This window comes from Prunus avium, chromosome 2, assembly GCF_965620075.1.
Source record: "Prunus avium chromosome 2, drPruAviu1.hap1.1, whole genome shotgun sequence".
In the NCBI taxonomy this organism is placed as follows: domain Eukaryota; kingdom Viridiplantae; phylum Streptophyta; class Magnoliopsida; order Rosales; family Rosaceae; genus Prunus; species Prunus avium.
Window position 1 is genome coordinate 24,085,472 of NC_142285.1, and position 5,571 is coordinate 24,091,042.

General features: G+C 34.5%; 1 long non-coding RNA gene across 1 annotated transcript; it reads left to right on the forward strand.

Moving 5' to 3' along the window:
• The first annotated feature begins 627 nt into the window (after positions 1-627).
• On the forward strand, positions 628-1,244 carry LOC110773854 (uncharacterized). Its single transcript, XR_002529372.2, has 2 exons — positions 628-781; positions 897-1,244. It is a non-coding gene; the product is annotated as an uncharacterized LOC110773854 (long non-coding RNA).
• Positions 1,245-5,571: the final 4,327 nt, after the last annotated feature.

Here is a 5,571-nt window from a genome sequence, read left to right on the forward strand (position 1 = left end):
TTTAATGAATTAGACTTGGAGTAAAGAATGAATTATTAAATTAGTTGGAGTTGTTAATTGTCAGTCTTTGTTTAATAAGCATGTTGTCTAAGTCTTTGTTTAATAAATTAGACTTGGAGTAAAGAATGAATTATTAAAGAAGTTGGAGTTGTTAATTGTCAGTCTTTGTTTAATAAGCATTTTGTCTAAGTCTTTGTTTAATAAATTTAATGAATTAGACTTGGAGTAAAGAATGAATTATTAGTTTAATAAATTTAATGAATTAGACTTGGAGTAAAGAATGAATTATTAAATTAGTTGGAGTTGTTAATTGTCAGTCTTTGTTTAATAAACATTTTGTCTAAGTCTTTGTTTAATAAATTTAATGAATTAGACTTGGAGTAAAGAATGAATTATTAAAGTAGTTGGAGTTGTTAATTGTCAGTCTTTGTTTAAAAAGCATTTTGTCTAAGTCTTTGTTCACAATTGATGGAAAATTCTACCATGCGCAAGGTGCATGGATGCGCCAATAATATTCACCATTGGATAAGCAGTTAGTGGATGTGGGTTAATCCACACCTTTGATTGTTGGTGACTTGTTTAACTGGTTGTTGTAGGTTAAATATTAAAAAACAAATAAAACTGAAATGTGAAGCTTCTCTCTCTTATTTCGCTGCTGCTCTTCTCTCTCTTTCATGTTGAGTTTCTTGGTTCAAACATGGCCCCTCCCACCGACAGTCAGAGTTAGAATCAAATATGGGTCCATTCCATGAAATCAATACTAGCGCTCAATCTTCTACTCGTAATTTTTATAATCAATTTTCTAACTTTATTAGCAAATTACATCTTGGAATTGAAATTGAGATTTGAGAAATTAATGAGTTATGTGCTGTTATGGATTGTGGTGTGTAAAACAGGGATTGAAACTTGCTCCTTGATAAATGAAATCATGAAATTAGAAGCTGGGTTCGATGATTGGTTTTGGATTCCCAGACATCTAAATCACGGTGCTCATGTAGCGGCAGAGATTGATTTGAGGACGGTGGAGTTGCAAAAGTTGAGCTGGGTTGGGGAACATGTTGCTGGGCTTGTGTTTTCGGCTTTAGCTTGATTCCTTCCTAGTGTTTTTTTTTTCTTTCTATTTTTTTATTTTCCTTCTACACTCGTTGGCTGTTTTTCTCCCACCGCATTTTTCAGGCTTTCTTGATCTACATATTTAAAAAATGAAATTGAAAAGAATAATTGTTCGTAGGACAACAATTTGATGTATTTAATTGTAAATGGGTTAAGGTTTTGCAATTATGTTTGGCAACTTTTTGCATTTTAAGTAATTACTTCTAGAGTATTACCAATATTCAAGGCGATGTGAGTAATTGACAAACAGGGAGCACATAATTGATAACCAGTGAGCATCCAATTGACAAACAGTGAGCACAAAATTGACAAACAGGGAGCCATATACTATTTAATAATTGACAAGGGTTTACAATAGTAACGACTCATTTGACAATGTTTTGGATGTCCACGTTCTATAAACTTATAAGGTGTATCCATAGAGTTGTAATATCGTAATTTACAATAGAAAGGATCTACATTCCAAGATGAAGTCAAGAATGGACCTCGGAGATGTAAACTTGGTCCATATTTACCAATTACCAAACGAAGATAGAATCATTGCATTTATTAGTTTGCAATTGCATTTATTTGTACAATTAGTATCTCCCTGTTTGGAAATTACATGTTACCTAGAACAAGTACAAATTTCTTAAGTCATGGTATTTGTGGATTGTTATTGCCAATCCAAATTGGTTTCTAAGTTTAGGTGATTACAACTTTTGCAACTTAATGCCAAACCTCATAGCGCCATAATTGATGATAGACCATTATTTTGTATTATTAATATATTCAAAATATATTTTTGTAAAAAAGAAACAATACTTGGATCGTCTCCAATATGAGTACGAATGAAATATGCGCAAAATTTGCTTTCTATTAGAGAACTCTAAGTTCAAAACGATGTATAACTACAAAATAACAAGACCAGGTAATTTGCAATTTTTCGTCTGTAATTGGTACATTCTGGCACGACAATTGCATTTACTTACAATAGCATAAATTAAATAACTTTAAATACATAACCAAAAATCCAACAAAAAAGGGCTATCTAAAACAAAGTAAGGACTCGTATTACTCTGTTGGACATTTGTGTTCCATTATATTGTAAAATCAATCCTTAATCGTGTAATATCGTAATATCGTAATATCGTAATATCGTAATTTACAAACATAAGGACATCTAGTACAATATTAAGGTAAAGTGGAACATTTGGAAGGTTAATTGGATCTTTATACTTGTAAACATGGATATTTACAATATTAATTAAGATCTCGCATTACTCTATATTGGACAATTGTGTTCCATTATATTGTAAAATCAATCCTTAATCGTGTAATATCGTAATTTACAAACATAAGGACATCTAGTACAATATTAAGGTAAAGTGGAACATTCAGAAGGTAAATTGGGTCCTTACACTTGTAAACACGAATGTTTACAATATTAAGGTTTCGTATTACTCTATGTTGAACAGCTGTATTCCATAAGATTGTAAAACTCATCCTTAATATTGTAATATTGTAATTTACAAAGATAAATGCATCTAGTACAATATTAAGGTAACTTAGGACATTAGGAAAGTAAATTGGGTCCTTATACTTGTAAACACGTATGTTTACAATATTAAGGTCTCGTATTACTCTATGTTGGACAGTTGTGTTCCAAAAGATTGTAAAACCCATCCCTAAATTTGTAATATCGTAATTTACAAAAATAAAGACATCTAGTACAATATTAAGGTAACTTGGGTCATTAGGAAAGTAAATTGGGTACTTATCCTTGTAAACACAAATGTTTACAATATTAAGGTATCATATTACTCTATGTTGGACAGTTGTGTTCCATAAGATTGTAAAACCTATCCTTAATATTGTAATATCGTAATTTACAAGGATAAAGACATCTAGTACAATATTAAGGTAACTAGGGACATTAGGAAAGTAAATTAGGTTCTTATACTTGTAAACACAAATGTTTACAATATTAAGGTCTCGTATTACTCTATTTTGGACATTTATGTTCCATAAGATCGTAAAATCCATCTTTAACCTTTGTTTAATAGAATAAGGACCCAATTTACATCCCTAATGTCCACTATTACCAATCCTTTGTAATATGAATTCATATTCTTGTAAATATATGATTTACAACATTATGGATTTGGTGAACCCTAATGTTGTAATCCAGGAGCAAAACCTTGTAAATTGTTACCAAAACTTGTAAGTTACGAGTTTAGGGATTCTTTTTACGACGTTATGGTGCCCTCAGTCCTTAATCTTGTAAATCAATTTTTTACTAGAATAATGACCATTTTACATCACTAAGGTCCACCATTACCAATTCCTTGTAATGTGGATCCATAACATTGTAAAATGGTGATTTACAATATTATGGATTTGTTGAACTCTAACGTTGTAATCCAGGAACAAAACCTTGTAAATTGTTACCAAAAACTTGTAAGTTACGAGTTTAGGGATTCTCTTTACGACGTTAAGGTACCATCGGTCCTTAATATTGTAAACTATTGTTTACTAGAATAAGGACCCATTTTACATCCCTAAGGTCCACCATTACCAATTCCTTGTAATATGGATCCATATCCTTGTAAAATGCTGATTTACAACATTATGGATTCAGTGAACCCTAACGTTGTAATCCAGGAGCAAAACCTTGTAAATTGTTACCAAAAATTTGTAAGTTACGAGTTTAGGGATTCTCTTTACGACGTTAAGGTACCCTCGTATCCCAAAATTGTAAAATCGGCCCTTAATCTTGTAAACCTTCATTTTACTAGAATAAGGACCCCAATTTACATCCTCATGGTCCGGACTTACCTATTCTTTGTAATTTGGATCCATATCCTTGTAAAACAAGGATTTACAACGTTAAGGATTATGAGAACCCTAATGTTGTAATCGTGGTACAAAAACCTGTAAATCACTACCTAAATCGTGTAACTTACATGTTTATGGATCCATTTTATAACGTTTTGGTACCCTCGTATCCCAAAATTGTAAAATCGGCCCTTAATCTTGTAAACTTTTATTTTACTATAATAAAGACCCAATTTGCATCCTCATGGTCCGAACTTACCTATTCTTTATAATTTGGATCCATATCCTTGTAAAATAAGGATTTACAACATTAAGGATTATGAGAACCCTAATGTTGTAATCATGGTGCAAAAACCTGTAAATCACTACCCAATTTGTGTAACCTACATGTTTATGGATCCTCTTTACAACGTTATGGTACCTTTATATCCCAAAATTGTAAAATCGGCCCTTAATCTTGTGAACCCTCATTTTACTAGAATAAGGACCTAATTTACATCCTCATGGTCCGCACTTACAAATTCCTTGTAATGTGGATTCATATCCTTGTAAAATAAGGATTTACAACATTAAGAATTATGAGAACCCTAACGTTATAATCGTGGTACAAAAACTTGTAAATCACTACCCAAATCGTGTAACTTATATGTTTTTGGATCCTCCTTACAAGGTTATGGTACCCTCGTATCCTAAATTTTAAAATCGGCCCTTAGTCTTGTAAACCCTCATTTTACTATAATAAGGACCCAATTTACATCCTTTTGGTCCGGAGTTACCAGTTCCTTGTAATGTGGATCAATATCCTTGTAAATGGGTATTTACAACGTTATGGATTAAATGAACCCTAATTTTGTAATTCTGGTTCAAAAACTTGTAAATCGCTACCCAAATCTTCTAACTGTCAGCCGCGCAAATCTCACGGCCTGGAGTTCCGGGCCGAGGGGATGTGCGTTAACACGGGGTTTCCTGCTTTTGGGTGCGGTGCGGTTGTGCGCGGGCGTGCCAGCACGGTTTACCGTGCGTTGATATGTTGATGAGTGTTGGATGGATAAGTGGTGCGCCTGTTTGATCTGTCTTCCTAGTCAAACGATTGTAGCCGAGAGAGGAACTGGTCTCGGCTGTTAGGTTCACGGCCTGAACTACAAGGCCGTTGAGTGATGGTGTTGGTGGTGGGTTTTGGGCGGTGCTCCGGCGTGCTGCTTAGGGAGCGACGGTCGTGTGATATATGGGGTGAGTGAACGAACAACAAGGATGGTGCTCCGGCGCCTTGAAAATCAAGGGTCGTATGATATAAGTTGCTCCGTGGGAGGCTTGTTTTGGTGTTGAACCCTTTGAATGTAGCTCGAGTCTTGTATTTATAGGAAGAGTCCCTGGATGAGTAATCGAGGCTGAATTTACGCGTAGTGGAGTCTGATTAGCGCAAGTGGGCAGTCCAATCGACATTTGGGATCGTGAAGTATGGTGGTGAGACTCCAGAAATCCCGGTGAATCTCGGCCGCCGCTCTCGATCGTGGGTTCTGAACCTCTGGCCGTGGAGACGCATTTATGGCCTGGATAGCTGGTGAACCAACATCTCAAGCTGTCAGAATCCTTGTGAGAATGTCTACGTCTAATCACTTCTGATCTTCATCACCAAATCCT